At 47.4% G+C, this 23464-nt stretch overlaps 1 protein-coding gene and 1 long non-coding RNA gene across 3 annotated transcripts in view; one reads left to right on the top strand and one right to left on the bottom strand.

Moving 5' to 3' along the window:
- Nucleotides 1-23464, bottom strand: part of LOC119972756 (coiled-coil domain-containing protein 102A-like) — a 568320-nt gene that overhangs the window by 238645 nt on the left and 306211 nt on the right. The window lies entirely within an intron of this gene.
- The window catches only part of LOC119972757, a 90170-nt gene continuing 88768 nt past the window's right edge, over nt 22063-23464 (top strand). The window contains exon 1 of the long non-coding RNA XR_005462148.1: nt 22063-22210. This is a non-coding gene — a long non-coding RNA (uncharacterized LOC119972757). The remainder of the gene's footprint in view (nt 22211-23464) is intronic.

Genomic DNA, 23464 nt, shown 5'->3' on the forward strand with positions numbered 1-23464 from the left:
ATTCTTATTCGACAGCTATGGAGAATGATTCTATTACAGGTATGTCAATCGGGCAAAATTATTAGTGATCAATGTATTTTTGGATTACATTGCGCCAGTTACACATTTTTTCAAAATTATGATAAAACTCTTGTGTTATGTGTTTGCATGCTATTGTAATGTAAGTGCTTGGCAGAACAAGGGTTAATGTTGGACTGGAGAACCTGCCCACAGAATGATGTATAGAGTCACATGGTAATAGACTCCACGAGAACAGTCTAGAGAGAGCACTCTAGGAAACAGCCAACCTGCATGGAAGATGCGCCATGCATGACAGCAACCTGGGATCTGTAAACATTTAAAGACCACCAAAAAATGGTTCATGTTTGAACATACAAGTCTCAAGATATCCTCATTGAGAATCCAACAAAGCTATGTTATAACATGGTGGCAGTGGTGGGCCTTCGGTGCTATCAGCATAATACAACAGGAACAGTTTTTAATTTTAATTGAAGTTTTAAAACCCCGCCTGTATAATTTTGCGCTGATTCAAAACACAGAATAAACACCTAGATATATGGATGGAGTCATTGAGTCATCCAGCACAGAAACAGACCCTTCAACCCACCATGTCTATGCTGGCCATCAAAAGCCAATCTATACTAATCCCATTTACCAGCACTTGGTCCATAGCCTACCATGCCTCGGCGATGACTAAACGCTCCGGCGTTAACGACGGCGTCAACACTTAGCCCCATTATCGGAGAATCCCACCCTCTTATTCCTATATTCAAATCTTCTCACTTTGAAGGCCAACATACCATTTGCTTTCTTTACTGCCTGCTGCACCTGCGTGTTTACACCGAGGTCTCGCTGTGTATCCATCTTTCTCAATTTACACGCATTCAGATAATAATCTGCTTTCCTATTTCTGCTGAAGTGTGAGTAGCTGACACCAGAATTTTTAATGAGGCTGGACATCTTTTATCTGATGGGCTTGCAATTCAGGCTTCCATGCAGGATGCCTACTTACTCTTGCCAGGAGTCAAAATCAGTCCTCCAGGTCTTGTTCAAGTGTACCCTTTCAGTGAACTGCCATTAATATCACAGTTTGTATGTCAGAAGATAGAAAACTGCAAATAGCGGTTGCAAATTGTGCATGTACTAGATTTATTCGGGGGATCCTGCATGTCAACCAAACAGGTCAAAATCTTTTTTTAAAAATATAAAATGACTTGAATTGACCCAGTGTGGGCGGCATGATAGCACAGTGGTTAGCACTGTTGCTTCACAGTTCCAGGATCCCAGGTTCAATTCCCAGCTTGGGTCACTGTCGGTGCGGAGTTCGCACGTTCTCCCCGTGTCTGTGTTGGTTTCCTCTGCGTGCTCCGGTTTCCTTCCACAAGTCCCGAAAGACATGCCGTTAGGTAATTTGGACATTCTGAATTCTCCCTCTGTGTACCCGAACAGGTGCCGGAGTGTGGCGACTAGGGGCTTTTCACAGTAACATCATTGCAGTGTTAATATACGCTTACATGTGGCAATAAAGATTATTAAATCATTAGTTATGGATCTTGAGGTTCATCAAGCTGTGGCCCATGTTGTTACGATGCACAGTTTTAATGAGCGGCTCCATCATATATGGCCAATCACTGTTCCACCCTTTCGAAACCCTTTCCTATTTGTTACCTTTGCAAAGCAGTCCCACTGCACTGCTTTTCTATTCTCTTCATAGGCATATTCAGGCAACAGAAACAACACATTTCCTTTCAATGGTAATTTTTCTGTTGAAATGTCTAGGAGAAAAATTAAGACATACTTTCCTGGGCTGCCTGAATGCCATTCTTAGAAAATTAAATATTAAAAGTAATCAGTGAAAATGCATGCAACTTAGTTACGGATTTTAAACATACTTGACATCAATTCGTACACCTGATTGAAAAGAAATTCTCCATAAATATCAGATGAGCAAAGTGCATTCAAAAGGTGAAAGAGGATTGGTATTAAAGAAAGTTGTATTTATTATTCATTTGACAATGAAATATATAGAACAGCTGGTCAGCTCACTAATGCGATTATGAAATACTCATGACTCAGATATTGCTGGAAAATTTATTATGACATTTTAGAAAATGTAATTACTTCCACAGCAATGATTATAAAGCCATTATAACTGTGCGGCTTATACATTCCCAATGACTTCTCAAAGTCATTTCAGATTTTAATGTTTTATTTGTAATGATTTTTTAAAACTACTTTTCAATTATTGCAAATGATTTGGTTCAAGTTCAATTTACTTGTTCATTTTAGAGGGTAAATGCACAATGGTCAAGATCTTTCATTTCTAATACGTTTGTAAAATTGCTTGGCTTAGACTCAGGCCGGAAGTTTCGCAAATCCCAATCTGCTCCGCGCCATAGTCAAAATGGCCCCCAATCCCCAATTCCAGATGCTGCACCTCCAAACCCGGCAGCCACCATTTTCACTGGAGGGAGAACGGAGGCGGGTTGTAGCTTGTATGTCCATAGTTCATGTAGGCAATTGCACATGTAAAGTGATGACATTTTGGTAACTAGGATATCTAAAACTCAACTCGTGGACTTTAGACGATTGAAGAATTGGTCTGAAGCTGCCAGAGTTATTTGAAGAAGTACAATACCTGTTTTTATAGGTGAGGTGTCGTTTGGGAGAAGTTCGGTGTCTCTTTGGTATTGTTAAGTGTAGAGATAAATGTGCGTTCAAAAGTGGATAAGTTCAGCCAAGGTGTCAAGCTGTGAAGTTATTTAAATCTCCAACCCCTTTAATTAAAAAAAACACAGCCTGCCATGGCTGCTTGCAATTTGACTAACTGCCTGTTGGCATAAGCATGGGGGGCTATCATTTTAGGGTGCATACTGCATAACTCATGCCCAAACCATCATTCTCACAGTGCGGATCTTGTAAATTCGCAGTTTGATTGACAGCTCCAACTGGTTATAAAATCTTTGATGTGGGACAATGAATACAATTTTTTTTTTCATCAAGGATTAAGTGCTTGAAGGAAATTTTTATTTTCATAGGCGATGAATTACTTGATAGAAATTAATGGGTTTTTAGAAGAGTCATTGAGCCCTCCAGCACAGAATAGGCCCTTCGGCCCATCGAGTCTGAACCAGTCAAAAACAACCTCCTAAACTATTCTGAGCCATTTTTCAGCCCATTGCCTTGTATGCCTTGGGATCGCAAGTGCATATCTAAATACTTCTTAAATGTTATGAGTGCCTCTTTCTCCACCACCCTTTTAGGCAGCGAGTTCCAAATTCCGACCACCATCTGGGTAAAAATGTTTTTCCTCACATCCCCTCTTAACCTCTTGCCCTTAAATCTTACCTTAAACCGATGCCCCCTGGTCATTGATTCCTCCACAAAGAGGAAAAGGTTCTTACTGTCTACTCTATCTATGCCCATCATAATTTTATACATCTTAAACATGCCCCCCTCTGTTTCCTCTGCTCCAAGGAAAACAAGCTAAGTCTATCCAATCTCTCTTCATAACTAAAACGCTACAGCCCAGGGAACATCCTGGTATATATCCTCTGCACCCTTTCCAGTGCAAAGGAGATTTACCAGGATGTTCCTTCCTATAATGTAGATTCCAGAACTGCACACAATACTCTAGCTGTAGCCTAACCAACATTTTATACAGTTCAGCATAACCTTCCTGCTCTTAAACTCTATGCTTTGGCTAATAAAGGCAAGTATAGCATATGCCATCTTAAGTAGTATTTTTTATTTAAAGTGTTAAGTCTACAATAGGCAATTAGAACTTGATTTTATTTAATCTCAGTAAGAAGTCTTACAACACCAGGTTAAAGTCCAACAGGTTTGTTTCAAACACTAGCTTTCGGAGCACTGCTCCTCAGGTCTGAGGAAGGAGTTGCGCTCCAAAAGCTAGTGTTTGAAACAAACCTGTTGGACTTTAACCTGGTGTTGTAAGACTTCTTAATGTGCTCACCCCAGTCCAACGCCGGCAACTCCACATCTTATTTAATCTCAACACGGCTCGTGACGTCTACCCATGGTGGATACTAGGAGGGTGTAAAAGCAAAGGTTGGTGTGTGGGGGCACAAGTTGACATGAGGATTGCATGGGGTTATAAATTGCCATGGGATCACGGGGGTCGCAGGAGTTCCTCAGGATAGCACCCTCGGCCCAACCTCCCACAGGTGCTTCATCACCTTCCCTCCATCATAAGGTCAGAAGTGAGAAAGTTCATTGATGATTGCAAAATGCTCAGCACCATTCATGACTCCTTAGGTACTGAGGAATCTGTGTCCATACATAGCAAGTCCTGGACAACAGGCATGCTTGGACTGACAAGTGGGAAGTGACATTGGCACCATACTATTGGCCAGAAACTGGACTGGGCCCACCATATAACTACTATAGCTACAAGAGTAACTCGGAGGCAAGGAATCCTGTGGCAAGTAACTCACCTCCTGACTCCCCAAAGCCTATCCACCAACTTCAAGGCACAAGACAGGAGCGTGATGGAATATTCTCTGAGCTGGATGAGTACAGCTCTAAAAACACTCAAAGCTTGAAGCCATGGAGGGCAAAGCAGCTGCTGGATTGGCACCTTGTCCAGCAACTTAAAGATTCCCTCCGTCTATCAACAACACACAGTGGCAGCAGTGTGTTCCATCTACAAGATTCACTGCAGCTACTCACCAAGGCTCCTTCAAAGGCACCTTCCAAACCAATGCCTCTATAACTTCGAAGGACATAGTCGACAGATTTGTGGGGACATCAACTGCAGGTTCCCCTCCAAGCCACATACTATCCTGAATTGGAACAATAGCATCACCTCGCCGCTGTGGCAGGGTCAATATCCTGGAACTACCTTCCTAACAGCAATATGAAATGAAAATCGCTTATTGTCACGAGTAGGCTTCAATGAAGTTACTGTGAAAAGCCCCTAGTCGCCACATTCCGACGCCTGTCCGGGGAGGCTGGTACGGGAATCGAACCGTGCTGCTGGCCTGCTTGGTCTGCTTTAAAAGCCAGCGATTTAGCCCAGTGAGCTAAACCAGCCCCTGTACGATATGCTTGCACCTGCACCACATGAAGTGCAAATGTTCAAGGCGGTAATTCACTACCAACTTTTCAAGGATAATTAAGTATGGGAAATTGGTGTTGGCCGAGCCAGCGACATCCACATCCCAGGGAAGAACTCGTCTGACAATGGAGTCAGGAAGGACCATGCAGATGAAATTGGTGGTGGTGGTGGGAGGGGGGGGGGGGGGGGGGGGGGGGAATGAGTTGGGGCTACCTGGACATGTGGGCTATAAAGGGCCATCATGCCATAGGTTGGCCTGGAGGGTACAAATGGTCACGTGGTGTGCGTAGAGGTGGTGCAAGGAGTGTATTGCAGGGGGGTGAGGGGGGAAGTTTCTTGTTTTTATCATAAGTAGGGCAACGTGCCAGAGCACGGAGATGTGCCTGTTAACCAGCCCACCTCAGCACCCGGGAGCCCCTGTGGCTGCCTCCACACTGTTTCCAGGGGTAGCAGGCCCCATTCCCATTAACATCTGTCTCCCCAGAATGAAAATCCAATGATGGAGCTGCTTTCCCCCCGAGTCGGGAAAGTCTGTGTCACATTCCTATTACTGTCTAACCATCAAGGAATAGTGAGTACTGGTTAGGCAAATTCCATTGGAAAACAGAGACTCAGCAAGAAAGATCCATCTGTAGATTACACAGTGATGTACTCTCAATTGACCACAGAAGCGAGGTTGTAGTCCGAACTGAAGGCTTTAATAGACAAGATGTTTCCCCAGCAGCTCAGGTACAGAAAGGCAGCTGTGGGGAATACACGGGCTCTTATACCCCGCCTTACTGGGCGGAGCTACCTTACAACTCTAACCAATGGGTGACTAGTGTTACATACCATCGGGCCAATGAGCAGCGAGCCTTCTCCACCAATGGTGTCTCGGCATTGCTAGGTACCGTAATACCTCTTGTCATACTACCACACACAGCAAGTTGAGGATAGTATTAGAAAAAAAGAAGAGACTTTTAAGGTTGCAAAGAATTGGGCCGGGACTATCCATTGCGAGTCGGCCGAGCTGCCACTGCTGGTGAGGATGGAGATTTTGGTGCTCAGCCAAATCTCCCCTTCACTGCAGCAGGACCAGAGCCTGCCGCTGCCGTGAATGGATGGAGATTCCCGTTCTAGAAGTCTAAGATTTAGGAATGCCTTGAGACCAGCAAATGGCCACCAAAAAATTGATATAAAGGGGAAAATGGAAAATCTACGTAAATTGGACGGAGTACAATTTAACGACCACATTGGCAGCCCCCCCGGAGCCAACCAGCCCAGTGTCCATCCCGGCATCCCACATTCTCGCCTCTCTGTGTCCTACCCCTCACTCTCCCTCATCAGCAACGACACGAGTTTCACGATTTTTAAAAGCACAAAGTGAAAGCACCAAAGTAAAAGCACCAAGGGCAGCACGGTAGCACAGTGGTTAGCACAATTGCTTCACAGCTCCAGGGTCCCAGCTTCGATTCCCGGCTTGGGTCACTGTCTGTGTAGAGTCTGCACGTTCTCCCCGTGTGTGCGTGGGTTTCCTCCGGGTGCTCCGGTTTCCTCCCACAGTCCAAAGATGTGCAGGTTAAGTTGATTGATGATGATAAATTGCCCTTAGTGTCCAAAAAAAGTTAGGTGGGGTTGCTGGGTTACAGGGATAGGTTGGATGTGTGGGCTTAAGTGGGGTGAATTTTCCTAAGAGCCGGTGCAGACTCGATGGGCCAAATGGCCTCCTTCTGCACTGTAAATTCTATGAATCACACCGTCGGGAATTCGGCCCATTGGAGGCGGAGAATCACGGAGGTCCTGCAGAATACCCGGTCGGGCCCACTAGTGACATGCAAACAGTATTACTGTACAGGCATTACAGACCGCATCGACGCCACTGTCGAGATGACGGAGAATTGCGATTTGGCGTCAAAATGGCATATGACGCGATTTGGGCATTGGAACCTATTCGTTGTTCAATTGCGTTTTGCAACTTTGCTGTCAGCCACCGGAGAATCCCGGCCACAAGATCTTGAAGGGGCTTGACAGGATACACAATAAGGGGTTGTTTCCACTGTCTGGTAAAACTGGAACCCAGGGGCGCACGATCTCAGGATAAGTGGGCAATCATTTGGAATTGAGACGAGGAGAAATTTCTTTCTTCACTGAAAGAGTTGTTAAGTATTTGAAATTCTATTTCAGTGGGCTTTTGATGCTCCACATTTAAGGCTGAGATGGACAGATCTTTGGTCTCAAAGAGAATGAAGGGATACGGAGAGTTGAAACTGAATATTAAATGTAATCGTATTGAGTAGTGGAGGAGGCCCGACGGGCCATATAGTGGCCTCCTGCTCCGATTCCCTCTACTCTTCTGTTCAAACATACAGCTTTGAGCACAGCTTTGTTGTTGGCAAGTATCCCATTTAAGCTTTCCGGCCTGGAGAGATAATCAGAATGCACTTGCTGGTAAAATGATGGACGGGGAAGGTACCTGGCAAGAGTTAAGTTTGGGGAATTTGAAGTTGGAGTAATGGACTGATTGAAGAGGCAGAGAAAGGAGAATTACATGATCGGATTACACTCTTAAGTAGCAAGTTATGATGACACAGATTCAATATTTGGATTAGCAATCAAGGTTCCCCACAGAGTGAGCTTCCAGTCTCAGTCACCTTAACAAGAGGCAATGACGAAAATTAATGAAAGGATCAGTCATGCTGGGGAGCCCACACACCTAACATTCGTAGGACAATCTACTGAAGGTTTGAGAGAGGCCCGAAGAGACACGTATTAGAGAATTGGGGCTTTGGGTACCTCATTACAGGGAGCGCAAGATGCCTGATTTAAGAACTATTTACCACATGAGAATGAATGGAAAGTCTGACACAAGTAGACAAAAATACATTCTAGTAATGATATGGGCCAGAGTTTCCATGCAGTCAGGATGACTCAGGAACAATTTAAAAATGATGGGGGGATGGCTAGGTTCGAGAAATACCACCTCCCCAATCTCGGCACCGGCAATTTTTGTCAGCGTAGGGCAAGGGTGAGGATAGTGAGACCACACCCAGAACCCTCGATCTGGCCGCCTCCATTATGGAGAAAGGCATCTACTGGAACCCCGCATTTTTCAGGGAAGCAGGGCAGCTTCTCCATGAATCATAGTTCATGGCCCCCCCAAAGAGTTGTGATTTATAGTCTAGATCCAACAACCTTTTGGAAGGTAAGTTTATAAGGTCTCACCCATGCCCCCAGTCACTCCCCATGGCTCCTTGTGCCCTCCATGTCAACTCAATTCCAACTCATGTGCCCCGAGTCACTCGCAATGGACCCATATAGCCCCATGCCAACTCAAACACAACTCATGCCAATTTATCCAGTATGACACCATGTACATAGCCAATGAGCCATATAATACCAAAGGCAAATGTGGTGGAAATACACCCATTCCAAAATATTTATTGAAAGGAATGCTGCTGTTCCTTCAACCTTATAAAAGTATTAATCAGGCAGACCATTAAGGCACCAATAACAGAAGCTTCAAACACATTATACCTCTTAATCTTATCAAAATGAACATTGAGACATTGACAAAAGAGACCACTGAAAAAGCAAATTATTAAAACCATTTAAATGTGTCAATCAAGCAAAGTCAACGATTCTCTTTACTTGTCAGAACCGATTGCTTGCTGAGCTAATGCATTTTTTGGCCTAGGCTCTCAGCTCAGCATGCACGAAGTGGACAGGTGGAAAGGACGTCCGAATGGGTGTACAGGGTGCATAGTGAGGGAATGATCATGGTAGGGACATGAATTGGAGTTGTGTTGGCATGGAGACTATGATGCACAATGAGGAATTGCTGGAGACATGAGTTAGCATTGTGTTGGCATGTAGGGTATAAAGGGCATTGTGAGCAGCTGGTGGGGGAATGAGGTGGTTTGAGGGGTGATGGCTGTCAGGCCTAATCGCTTTTATGACAACCGGGATGAAGCCCAAGAAAACCTCGGCGGGCCTTGCAACAAATCCATCTTCAAACTCACCCCTGTGGTTGCCTAGGATCTATTTCCAGGGTCGGTGGGCCCTACTCCATCATGCACCTTTGAGTGCTTTAAACACTTCTGTCAGACGAAATCTTCAGTAGAATTTTACTAGCCTTACCAACAGTCATTTGTTCAATAAGAACTTTCCTGTAATAATAATTTTATACATATCAAGTTATTTAACAGCCATTTAATTAGTTGAGTAAATAGTCAGGGCTGGTAATGCAGTTCAGGTGAGTAGGAAACTGTAGAATGTTATTCAGCAGCCCAGATGTTCCTCCCCGGGGTTGGTGCACAGAGGCGGTAACAGGGTTGGTAGATTTAATGGCCACCCACAGAGGGAGTTTCAGTCAGGGGGCGGGGTTTGGGACAAATGATCCCAAAATGCACAGTTGCTGAATTTTGGGTGTGTGGATGCAGGCTAGGCACAAAGCCTGCCTCTGCATTGAATTAAATAGAAAATAATGTTAATACAAATAAAGTCCCTCCCAACCACACCCTTCACCTCTTTCACCACTGCTGTACACTCCCCGTGCCCCATCCATGCTAATTTATACCAACCCTGGGCTCCCCTCCTCTATGCCAATCTAGTTACCCTCTACCCAACCCCCATGGCCCCTCAAAACCCTATGCCAACTTAGTTACCTTCCACCCACCCCTATGGCCTCTTTACCTCCATGCCAACTTTGTGCTAACTCACGCCAATCCATGCCCCTGCCAACTTTTTTCCTTACCCCCCCCCCCCATGCCAATTCACTTAGTCTGCTTAGGCAGTTCCTTGACAGCTTCGACACTTCATGGGTATATTTGACCACGTAGATGCTTCCTGGATAGCTAGGATAATTTTGACAGCTCTTTAACATTTCTTTGACTACTGGACAGCTGTTAGCATGTCTTTAACGCTGGGCATTACCTTGATAGTTGGATAGTTCCTGAATAGCTCCCCCAACTGCTGGACAGCTTTTTTATACCTTAACAATTCCAATGAGTTTGTGCGCTAAGAAGTGTATAATTATGTTCGCTTTCAACAATCAGAAAGAGTGATTTGCCTCTCCCAAAGGGTGCTGTACCTCACCCAAAAGCACCCTGGGACCCTACCCAAAGGGGCATCTTATCTCTCCAAAAGGGTACCCTAATGATCCATTGATTCTTTTCTTCCCTGTTCAAATCTCCACACTCCAGAATCCACACTCCTGTTCTTCCGAAGCCCCACTTCAGCGGAGGCAGCTCTTAGTTTAAAGTTGCCTTCGCGAATCACACAAGCGCAGACCCCCAGCCAGACTCCAGATAAGATGGGAAGTGGCGGGTATTTAAATTGTGAGCATCATCTATTGGTGTAGCTTCTATTTTAAACCGGGGGTAGGCTTTTGGCTCTGGTATTCCGAGCAAATTGCTGTGTGCGCTGGAAGCAAATCACCAACATTATAGATGCGGCCCTGTGATTTTCTATGAATTTATTTTAATGGATAGCTTATCAAGAAAGAGTGAGTGGGGTTGGGGGGGGGGGGGGGGGGGCTGATGGGAGGGGGGAGAGGAGAGTAAGTGGAAAGTGCTCAACATTTCCATTCATAAAGATCAGCAGCAGCACCCTGCAATGATTTCATTGTCCAAACTTTGAATTTTTTGATTTGGCGTGAGGGAATATTAAATATGCAACTGAGCGATTGTATCAGAGATTTGTAATGGCTTATTGTTCCTGTACCTCCATCCCGATGCCAGTTAAATTGATTGAATTGTTGGTGAACTGCAATGTAGCAGTTTGAATTGCAATTGCAGGTGGTTGTTTATACACATGCGCTGCGTCTACTCCTGTACACTGATATAACAACTGCAATAAACTGCAGATTGAAGACAAAATCGGAGAATTTAATTACCCCATTGTTCAGTGGGTGGGCTATTACACGACCTGCTCATTTTCATTTTGCCCAGCAGCAACTCCCTGAAAACTCATTAACAATGCTTTAAGAGGCTTGAACAAATAACAGTAGATTCCCCCCCCCCCCCCACCCACAAAACAATTTAGTTACCAATTTCAATTACTCTGTTGTGCAGAAGACATTGAATTACGCAGAAGCAATATAAAAAATACTGATGATTTCAGCTTATTTTCCCAACATCCATCTCTCCCATCATTACCATCGCCCATGGTGACCCAGAATGCAAAATAACCAAATTTGCCAAATGGCTCCTCAATGAGAAATGAAGTGGATTGCTATCCGCAAAGAAATAATGTGCAAGGCTACGGGGATAAGGCAGGGGACTGGGATTAGGTAGAATGCTCGTTCAGCGACTCAGTACAGACTTGATGGGCCGAATAGCCTCCCTCTGCTTTGTAAAGATTTCTGGGCGCGATTTAATGGAAACATTTTTAAGCGTCATTTTGGGCCCGATTGGCGGGGTGTATCTTACCGGTCGGGTTGGCGAGATCGTGGCTCGTATGTAACGGCACTTAGTGCCGAAAATGTGCCTGCACGAGCATCTCGCCGTCTGATACACCAGAACCACGCCTCAGCGTCCTGCCACCAACAAGGTGGAGCAGCTTTTAAGCACTCCCTCACCACCCACTCCCAGTCAACACACAAGCATGGCAGCGCGTAGACCTGCTCCTCGATTTGGGGATGCCGACCTGGACAGGGTTCTCGACTCTCTCAATGAGAGGCGGGGCATCCTGTTCCCCCAAGGGGATTGGAGTGACAGCAGCAGGTGCCACCAATACCCCCTGGGAGGCAGTGGCAACGGCTGTCAGTGCGGGCGGCATGACCAGGAGGACCAGTATCCAATGTCGGAAGTAGGCCAACGACCTCTCTCCTGGCATCAGTTCCTCCTGACACCACTTAAATATCCAACCCCCATCCCCACAAATCTCAGGCTGACAAATCGACCCTCCCCACATCTGATCTTCCTGCTTGTTTCTCATAACCCCCCTGGTATACACATGCAGAACCCGTTCATGTCCGGTGACGGTGCCCACACATGCAACCTACTATAGACCCCATGAACCATCAGTCTTGTGGCTCAGAATGCCCTCTTTTTGTCTCCGCAGGAGAAGATAGCCCATAATAAGGGGAATGGGCAAAAACCGGAGTTGGGGGTAGGTGATGGATAGTACCAGAGATCCAAATTTCCACCCCCTATGAGGAACGGGCTCTGGAAGTTGCGGGCTTGAGCGAGGGGAGCAGAATCACTGACAGCGAGGTTGGTCTGTGCCAAAGAGGTGAGGATCCTCTGCCCCTCCTCCCAGGTGACCTGCCTCCAGTGAGTTGTTCATGTCAGACAAAACGATCCTTCTCTCTCACTGACCACAGGTCCATTCTCTCACAGGATCTCCATCTGACTAGGCCAGGCCATCCAGAGTCATCCTCTCCCCGCCATCCAAAAGACCAGCTCAGAGGAGAGCTCGGAGGAGAGCACCATTGAGCCACGGCTGTCACCCCCACCTCCCACCAGTACAGAGACACACAGCTCGGTTGGCAACATTAGTGGACATGCATCTGGGGCACAATCGGGTGTGCTCCACACAGTTGCTGATGCACATAGGTGTAGTCAAGAACATCCAAGGGAGACAGCAGTCGGAGACTCTTCTGAGGCCCAGTCAGATGCCGAGCCTCTGGACAAGGTTATCCCAGAGCTGATGCAGATGCTCGGATATGGCCGTGAGATTCAGATTGGGATGTCAGCGACATTCCAGCAAGTGCATAGCTGATTGGAGGAATCATAAAGGCTACAGGCGCAGGAAAAGATGCCCACAATGGATGGTACCAAGACCAACACTGCTGGGTTGGCGACCGCAGTGGAAAGCCTGGAGCATGAGGTAAGCGTCTTGAGTGGTGGTGGCCACAGCACGGCTCAGTCTGTGACGGCAATGGCTGAGGGCCTCGACATTATGTCCCAGTCACTGAGGGACATGTCCCATGGTGGCACGGCAGCACAATGGTTAGCACTTCTGCCTCACAGCTCCAGAGTCCCGGGTTCATTTCCGGCCTCGGGTGACTCTGTGTGGAGTCTGTGCGTTCTCCCCGTGTCTGCGTGGGTTTCCTCCGGGTGCTCCGGTTTCTCCCAGAGTCCAAAGATGTTCAGGTTAGGTGGATTGACCTTGCTAAATTGCCCCTTATTGTTGAAAAGGATAGGTGGGGTTACTGGGATAGGCGAGAGATGTGGGCTTAAGTAGGGCCGGTACAGACTCCATGGGCTGAATGGCCTCCTTCTGCACTGTACATTCTATGATTCTATATGCAGGAGGACATCGCTGAGTCACTGCAGCGTGCAGCCCAGTCACTGAGGAGCATCGCCGAGGGCGTCGACACCATGGCGCCGACAACAGGAAGGCACCAGGACTGGCAGAGCCAGATGGCGCAGAGGCCTCTGGAGCTCACTCCAGCTGTCCCTCCATCCCATGGAGACCCTCAGAGCCATACAGGTACAGTCAGGGAGCAGGAAGCGCTGGAGGTCAACCTGAGGCCTGCCACCAAGGAGACAATGGCGGTCTCCAGTTCTTCCGAATACCCCCTCCTGACACTAGCGCATCTCAAGGGCAGCGGGCAGAATAGGGTGGCACGGCAAAGCCAGTGACACCGGTAAGTCAGGAGGGGCTCTCTGGCTCCAGGCCATCCAGAAGACATAGAATATAGAGCATACAGTGCAGAAGGGGGCCATTTGGCCCATCAAGTCTGCACCGATCCACTTAAGTCCTCACTTCCACCCTATCCCCGTAACCCAATAACCCCTCCTAACCTTTTTTTGATCACTAAGGGCAATTTAGCATGGTCAATCCACCTAACCTGCACGTCTTTGGACTGTGGAAGGAAACCGGAGCACCCGGAAGAAACCCACGCAGACACGGGGAGAATGTGCAGACTCTTCACAGACAGTGACCCGCGGGGAATCAAACCTGGGACCGTGGCGCTGTGAAGTCACAGTGCTAGCCACTTGTGCTACCGTGCTGGCCACAAGACGTCCGCTTAATGGCATCAAAGGCAACAAGCTGGGAAAAGCAGCAGGCTCTACCTCTGACGTGTATCCTGGGGACAGTCCTATACACAACAGTAAACCATGCAAGATCAAGAAGATTGAGGATCACTGGACACTGGAAGGTGTCACTATCTGTAGCCAGGGGGAGTGGAAATGTCCAATATTCACAATTAAAACATGTTACACCTGATACATGTGAAGCCTCTGTCACGTTAATCTTCACAGCGGGCCTGCCTGAACCCCCAGCCCCTGTTGACCTCCAATCACCAGCCCCCAGGCACAGTGGTCCAAGATCAACACCCCCCCCCCCCCCCCCCCCCCGACTGCTGCAGACCCGGTTCAGAGGATGGGTGTGAGCGCTCCGTGAGCAGAAAGACTGGAGTCAGACTTTGGCATAAACTGAGGAGCACCAGAGCTTACCTCACAGTGAGTTACTGTCACTCTCCTGCCTTGTATTTTGACCGGCTGACAGGGCCAACACAGGCCCATCACCCTGAACTGATGTTAAATAAAACCTGGGAGGGTGAAACATCATAGTCGAGGGTTTGTGGACGTGGGGAGGTAGGAAGGAGGGGAATTGGGGGGGGGGGGGGGGGCTTCATGGGAGAGCGTGAGATGCCAGTCAAAGCCTCATCCCATGAGAATGGGTGAGGATGATGGCCTCTCTAGTCCTCCAGGCATGCCGGACCCTCGTCGCCACGTGTCCTCCATCCTCAAGCTCTTCCTGTGATCCCCTCCCCAGGCTCGTCCACCATCCCCTCTGGTCCGTCTTCTCCTCCTCAGACAAGGCCGCATGTCCCTCCTCCTCTTCCTCCAGTATGTCGCCCCAATGCTATGCCAGGTTGTGGAGGGCACAGCAGACCACCACAAAGTAAGAGACCCTCTGGGGAGTGTACTGCAGTACACACCCAGGGTGGTCCAGGCATCCGAGTCACCTTTTGAGCAGTCCGATGCACAGCACAATGATAGCACGGGTAGCAACATAGGCCTCGGTCTCTGGCCTCTGCACAAGCCTCATTAGGCAGGACCTCAGCCGTTACCCCTGATCCCCCAAGTGCCAACCCGCCATCCTGGGGTGGTCCTGGAAGAAGCCGGGGATCTCTGGGTTTCCCAGGATGTAGCTGTCATGCACGCTCCCTGGGAAGCATGCAGCCAGGCACATGATCCGGAGGCAGTGGTCGCACAAGAGTTGAACATTCAAGAAATGAAACCTCTTCCTGTTAATGAAGGGCACTCCCTGATGCCCTGGGGTGCACAAGGCAATGTGCGCGCCATGAATTACCCCTTGGATCTGGGGCATCCCGGCGATGGCGGAGAATCCTGCAGCCCAGGCATCTTGGTCGGCTTGGTCCAGATCAAATTTGATATCGTCAGCTGCCCGCTCATACAGGGCATCCGTGACCTCAAGGTTGCACTGGTGGGCTGCAACTTGGGAAATGCCGCAGAAGTTTGCACTCGAGCGGGAAACAATTCCAAATTCCCAAACATTTTAAAGTCATTAAATGTCGCCTTACTGTTATGCTCCTGGGTCAAAGGCCGTCATATTTTAATACGGTTCTATTTGAATGTCTCTTCCCATGGCAACCCGATCACATAGGCATTTCACTGGGCTGAGACGTTGATGCAGAATTCTCTATTATACGGTTAAGTGAAATGTATATTTCAAACACAAACATCTTGCAAAGCTCAGTGTTCATGATAAATGCCACTGAGATCCAAGATAAAAGGGGGTGCAATTCTGTCCCGATGGCCTGTTGAATTAGGAGTGAGGGGCAATTCCGGAATCCCGAGGGGTGTCCAACCTTTTGCGGGTCTCCGGCCCATTCCCCCGGCGAAATCAGGTTCCCGTCCAGACAGGGCAAGTTCCTGATTCTAACTAATTGCCATTCATTTAAATGTAATTGGCTCATTTGAAGCAGAATGATCCAGCTTCCTGGGATGTTCGTCTCCCCCCCCCCCCCCCCACAGTTGGAAGTCACCCGGGTGCAGATCACTACTGGTCCCTAAAAATGGGGCCCAGGCGCCATGGACACCGAGGAGGGGGCAAAGGTATGAGTACCTTCTACACGCACCTCCAGAGTGCCATGGGGTTCCTTCAGGGAAGGTGGAAGTTGGGGGTGCTTTGGCTGTGTTAGAGGGGCTCAGGTAGAGGGTTATTCACAGGAGGGGGGGGGGGGGGTCATGTAGCAGGTCTCCCCTCTGCAGCTTTGAAAATCATTCAGCATATGAAGTCATAGTTAAAAGTCTTCCCTCTGATTTGTTATAACCCTTTGTAGTCTTTCTCTCTCAGCATTTCAAGTTTATTAACCTGTCAGATGGTGGTGAAAGTCTTCCCATTGATGTGTAGGAAATCTTTGAAGTGATTTGTTTCACAGTCAATATCATTCCCCTTTAACTTTTTCAAGCCTCTGGCCATGCTAGGAAGTCTAAAAGCTTTGAACTGCATTGCCAGTGTGTTTAGGCCCTGTCAGTGTTTTTAGACACTAACAGGTCCTGCTCCTACATGATCCCTAACCCTAATCCTTAGGAAGCACTTCAGAGTAAATGGATGGTGAAGAGCTATAAAAACAAACAAAGCTAATCTCTTGTGAAAAAGGCTGGTCCTGTCAATCAAGAGGCTTGTAAAAGGTAATGGACCATGAAATTGAATGTAAACAATGCAGTTCAAAGCTTTTAGGCTCACACTAGCAGTCACCCAAGACTGGAATCGAATCCTGATCCCCAGCACTGTGTCAACATGCTGCCCTGCCTGGCTTAACTGTAATGATTTTAAAATCTGTTTAATCCATAGCTTTTGTACTGTTCAATGCTGACAATTTACCTCACAGATTGATGATATATGCTGCCATGACACCAATTACAGTCACTCTATGACTAAATATGTCTGCTTGATGGACAAAAACTGGACAGGAGTCCTGCAAATTCCTGGGGAATTTGACATTATGCAATCCACCTCCAAATATAGCATCAGTATGGAGTGTAGGTAGGTCAAGGAAGACCCTCTCCCTGGTCCAAGTATGATGAATATCAAATATTAGATATATTGGATTATAAATATTTTGTGAAATAAGAGTTAAAAGCCTAGTTCAGAGTGTGCCTGACTGCTGTAGCCATGTTTTTTGAAAGACAACAAAGTTTTTAGGAGCCTGAGATGCAATTAACACCATCTTAAAAGCTTGGGCGAAAGCAATTTTGTTTTGATTCAGAGGCTTCCCTGGGGTGGTAATTTGTTTGCAGCTTGGTGAGATGATGTCATTGCTGGGTGAAGCTAAAGCATCAGGCATTTTGAGAAAGTTCTGATTCTGGCTGAAGCGGAACATAGAACAGTACAGCACAGAACAGGCCCTTCGGCCCTCGATGTTGTGCCGAGCGATGATCACCCTACTTAAACCCACGTACCCCGTATACCCGTAACCCAACAATCCCCCCATTAACCTTACACTACGGGCAATTTAGCATGGCCAATCCACCTAACCCGCACATCTTTGGACTGTGGGAGGAAACCGGAGCACCCGGAGGAAACCCACGCACACACGGGGAGGACGTGCAGACTCCACACAGACAGTGACCCAGCCGGGAATCGAACCTGGGACCCTGGAGCTGTGAAGCATTGATGCTAACCACCATGCTACCGGAGACCAAGTTAGACAGTTTGTTCTCGCTGTGGGTTAGTTAGAAGCGATTAAAGCAGTGCCAACTTGTCCAAGGACAAGGGGGAGCTGAAGCCAAGCCAGTTGAAAACAGCTTTTGAAGACGTGCAGCCAGAGTCTCTGAAGGGGTTCGGACTGGTGTCAGATCTGTTCTATAATGCAGCATCAAGAGATCTCTCTCTCAAAGAATAACTCTGCAAAGCAGGTATCCTTCTATGCCATTGGGCTATTAAAGATTTTAATACGGTGTTAGTATTAAAGTTTTGTTTTAAAATTTCAAATCCTTATTTCGTCTTACAATCACTCCTGGGAGGGGGATCGGGGGGGCGGGGGGGGGCGAAGAAGTATCCTTTCCTCACAGTCTTAGAAAATTTAAATAAAATATTGGGATTTTGGTCCAGTATCCTGGCCACTGTTGGGGGATGATCTGGGTTCGTAATAAAAGTTTAGCACCCAGAACAGAAAGGGGTGAAAAGCTCCGACAACACAGGTTCCCTTTGACCCAGCGCATATTAAAACCATGCCTCAAATAAATCCAAGCTGCAGATTTTTAAGACACTTTCTAAAACTAGAGAAGACTTAACCTGGTGATTTCCCATTTTACATGAAAATCTGTTGGAGTCTGTACAGGAATTGTACTAGTCCCAGACAGAGCAATTGAAAGGCATGTTGAGACACAGCCCTTTTCTTGGTGAAGATTCTTCACGGAAAATACCTTCCATCATCAAACCCTTCGCCTTTGTAGATCATCACACCCAATGGGAATCTCAATATTTTGATTTTTCTTTCATTTGCGGGATGTGGGTTTCGCAGGCTGGACCCATCATTCATTGTCCATCCCTAATTGCCCTTGAGAAGGTGGTTGCAAGCTGCCTTCTTGAGCCGCTGGCGTCCATGTTGTGTGGGGACACTCACATTGCTGTTCGAGGTGGAGTTCCAGGATTTTGACCCAGCGGCAGTGAGGAACGACGATAGATTTCCAAGCCAGTGATTTGGACGGGAACCTCCATGGTAGTTCTGTTCCCATGTGTCTGCTTTAAGTTGGCTAAGCCTTGATCTCTGGAGTGCCTTCCTAAACCTTCCATATCTCCACATCATATCAGTCTTTTAAAACCTCTTAAAAATCGAGCTTTTCACTTATGTACCAATCAGCGTTAGAAAACTGAGCTTTTTCGTTCTTCTTACTATTACTCTGCAGTGTGTCTTCATACATTCTGCACGTGAAAGAGGGGCTTCAAACATACAAATTGATGTTCATATTATACATACTGCTTTTTATTGAAGCTCAAATGAATGTTTCAAGTATCAGTATAATATTACGCGTTGGAAAAACACAATTTTGAATGAAGTGGTTTGCACACACAAAAGGGATAGCGAATGCAAAGATTCCTGACAAATGAATAAAGATATCAAAGCGACAAGATGTTTTAAAGCTTCTTCAGTGTTCTAATATGGTAATTTTATTTTTCTCTGAAAGCCACTTAAATGTGTGGATTATCAAAGAGGCGCAGTCTTTTGGGATTTGTTCAATCATTGCCTGTATAAACTCTGTTTGAAATTTAATTTTGGTGCCATAGAATCCCTACAGTGCAGAAGGAGGCCACTCAGCCCATCGAGTCTGCTCCAACACTCTGAAAGAGCACCCTACCTCGGCCCAAGTTCCCACTTTATCCCCACCAAACCTTTGGGGACACTGAGGGGCAATTTAGCATAGCCAATCCACCGAACCTGTGTATCTTTGCGGCTGTGGGAGGAAACCGGAGCATCCTGAGGAAATCCACGCAGACATGGGGAGAAAGTGCAAACGGCACACAGACAGTCACCCGAGGCCGGAATTGAATCCCAGTCCCTGGCTGCTGTGAGGAAGCAGTGCTAACCACTGTGCCGCCATGCCGCCCTGTCATTGAGCGGAAATCCTTTACGTCCGATCTTCGGGCTTGATTGAGGCATGACGCTGGGAATGCAGAAAGCAAAAGTTGGATGCTCCCTCAAATGTGGGCCCGGGGGATTAGTACATTTCCGGCGAGCTGTGGATGCCGGTCGGGAATGCAGAGGCAGCTCACGGATTTGATCGCGACACATAGTCATTGGCTGTCCGCTGGCTGTGAGCCTCCGATGAGTCAGGGTAGTGGGGGAAGGGAGGTAGGTGATCATGAAGAAGGGGCGGTACTAACCTGGGGGGGCAGGGGTGGGGGGGGCGGACGGACGGTAGGGCAGGGGTCCAGTTGGATCCAAGCCAAGTTAACTGCAGCCATTCCCTGAGTGGCTGTTGTAGGGCTGGGAGGAACGCTGCTGTTATTATTTAATTTCAAATGTTATTTCTTGGGTGGCCATTCACGCCACTCACTTCAAGTGAGCTGACGAGGCCAGTCAGCCTCACCACAGCGGTGGGAAAATTATTGAAAGGAATTCTGAGGGACAGCATTAATTGACATTTCGAGAAGCACAGGCTAATCAAGGGCAGTCTGCATTGATTTGCTAATCAAGGGAAAGTTGCACCTGACTAACTCAATTGAATTTTTTTGAAAATGTAACTAGGAAACGAGTTGAGGGTAGCGCATCTGATGTTATCTACATTGATTTATTTTGATTAGCATTTTCCAATTTTAAAATTTAACAATTTGACATACAAAACATTTATATTTACAGAATAAGATGTTTCTTATGTACAATTGTACATGTACCCCTTTTAGCGGCCTTCCCCCTTTCCTTGCTCCACCTCTTGCCCTGCATTTGCAGCACTACAAGTAGTTTCATTGCTACTAATGGTAACAACTGTGACTTATCCTTTCAATACTCCAGAAAGGAAGACTTCCAGTCATGGAAAGATCAGCAGAAGGATGTTTGTAACGTCTGGCGTATTAATGGTGCTCAAGTCAGACCCCTCCAAGCATATTCACAGAATCACAGGATTGTTACTTCGCCAAAAGACGGCAATTTTGTCCATCATGTCGGCATCTGGTCTCCGAATGAGCGTTACGACTTGTGCCATCCTCCTGCTTTTTCCCTGTAATATTGCACATTGTTTCAATTCAAATCGTCACCTCATGCCCTCCTGAATGCCTCAGTGGAACCTGCCTCCACCACACTCCCAGGCAGTGCACTCCACTGCTGACTGCTGTTCTGTATATGCTTACAAACTGAGAAAGTCTAACACAAGGACAGCCAGGCCTCCTGAGCTGGAATAGTCTCTGCAATCTTTTGCAAATCACTTTAGATCTGTGCCCTCTTTGTAGAATGCGTCTGTATTTCCATGACCTGTACAGGAGAGCAAGGGCAGCAGGGTAGCATGGTGGTTAGCATAAATGCTTCACAGCTCCAGGGTCCCAGGTTCAATTCCCGGCTGGGTCACTGTCTGTGTGGAGTCTGCACGTCCTCCCCATGTGTGCGTGGGTTTCCTCCGGGTGCTCCGGTTTCCTCCCACAGTCCAAAGATGTGCGGGTTAGGTGGATTGGCCATGCTAAATTGCCCGTAGTGTCCTAATAAAAGTAAGGTTAAGGGGGGGGTTTGTTGGGTTATGGGTATAGGGTGGATACGTGGGTTTGAGTAGGGTGATCATGGCTCGGCACAACATTGAGGGCCGAAGGGCCTGTTCTGTGCTGTACTGTTCTATGTTCTATGTTCTACACAGCAAGTGACGTTTCGGTAGCGTGGGAGTTCTCACCAGTGTGGCTACAGGCATTGCGTGTAAGCACTGCTAAAGATCTTATAGTAAACCATTTAAGTTGTAGTCCTTTGTCATCATTCCTACACAACCCAGCAACTTTACTCTCTTGCTCTTGATCCTTTTACAAGCAGGAACGATTTCTCCCTATCTACTCTCCTCCTTGGTTTCATTGTTTGACTCATGCCAGGAGAGCAAGGGCAGATTTTCCAAGGTTCGTAGGTACATCGATGACCTTCAGTATCGTGGTTATACAGGCCAAAAAGGTCAATGAATGCTGGCAGCTAATAGTGCTTCCACCCAGAATAGTTTAAGCTTGATGAAAAATACACACACACATAAAACACAACTCCCCCTGGAGGAAATGGTGTCCAGGTGATAAGGACAGAGGGCGAACAGCGGAGTTTTTTCCTTGTCTGCCAAGATTGCAGAGACTATTCCAGCTCAAAAGGTCAGGCTGTCCTTGTGTTGGACTTTTTCAGTTTGTACGCATATGCAGAACAGCATTCAGCATTTTTCACAATCATTGATGTGCCTGGATAACCAGACCCCTCCCTCTAGAATTCCAAATTGTCCAATCACCCTCCATTTCACTTAAAAAAAAGCTTCCTTCTCCATCAGAGATTCTTCCTCCTGATTGATCGTGTAACCCCTCAGTGTGACAGTAATATACAAGGTCATTGACTGAATTTTGTACAACACAGTAAAAACTAGTTTCGACAAATGGATGATTCTATCATGGCAAAGCCTCAGCCATTTCTGGAGAGGTGAATGATGAACAACGATAAGAAAGATGACACGATTGGAAGTCATTTCACATTGCAGTGCAAGGGCCAAGATACCAATCTGCACAGTAAGTTGATTTTATTGTTCGTCAAAGTTACAAGTCCTTACAAATGTTTTTAAGGCAGGATTGACTGGAGTGACATGTCTTAAGGCAGTTCCTTCCAGGCATTGACCTGTAGCACAAAAAAACCCACAAAGCTGGTTTAGCACAGGGCTAAATCGCTGGCTTTGAAAGCAGACCAAGGCAGGCCAGCAGCACGGTTAAATTCCCGTACCAGCCTCCCCGAACAGGTGCCGGAACGTGGCAACTCGGGGCTTTTCACAGTAAGCCCACTTGTGGCAATAAGCGATTTTCATTTTCAAGAACAAGCAATAAAGGAGACCGTTAGGTTGGCTGTTATATGAAATGGAAACTGATGCAGTCAAAGTTGTGCTTCTGAAAATATGTCTGAGACACATTTTTGAGATTGATTAATTGAAGTCTAATGTGCATTTGACATATACTCTACCCGTCCTGAAATGATTGGTGTTTGCAGTTACTGCAAACAAAACTGATAAAATATTCCATACCTGACCTTTACACGCACAAACTACAGCTATGCCAGCTAGTCCCTTCAGCAGTCTATACAGACATCAAAATAATACAAAGGGGGGCGCGATTCTCCGCTCCCCACGCCGGGTAGGAGAATCGCAGGAGTGGAGCGGCGAACGGCGATTCTCCGACCCGGATGGGCCGAGCGGCCTGCCGTTTGCAGCCGTTTCACGACGGCGGCAAACACACCTGGTCGCTGCTGCCGTGAAACGGGAGTGAGAAGCCCGTTGGGGGCTTGTAGGAGGCCTAGCAAGGAAAGAGCACCACGACTGTGCTCGGGAGGGGACAGGCCTGCGATCGGTGCCCACCGATCGTCGGGCCGGTGTCCAAATCGGACGCACTATTGCCCCTCCGCCGCCCCGCAAGATCAAGCCGCCACGCCTTGCGGGGCGGCTGAGGGAAAAGACGGCCACCGCGCATGCGCGGGTTCGTGCCGTCAGCGTCATGATGTCAGCCGCGTATGCGCGGGTTGGAGCCGGCCAACCTGCGCATGCGCGGCTGACATCATTAGGCGCGCCGGCCGCGTCATTCTTGGCACGACGCCCCCGCAGCTGAGAGTTACGGAGCGCCGCTCCTAGCCCCGCCGGGAGGGGAGAATAGGGGGCGAGGAGCGGCCTCCGAGGCCGTCGTGAAACTCGGCCGAGTTCATGACGGCCCTCCCGATTTTTCCCGGGAGCGGAGAATTCCGCCCATAGAGTTCATTTTCATTGCTAGAAAATAATTCTCTTC

Source organism: Scyliorhinus canicula, chromosome 10, assembly GCF_902713615.1.
Source record: "Scyliorhinus canicula chromosome 10, sScyCan1.1, whole genome shotgun sequence".
Classification (NCBI taxonomy): Eukaryota; Metazoa; Chordata; class Chondrichthyes; order Carcharhiniformes; family Scyliorhinidae; genus Scyliorhinus; species Scyliorhinus canicula.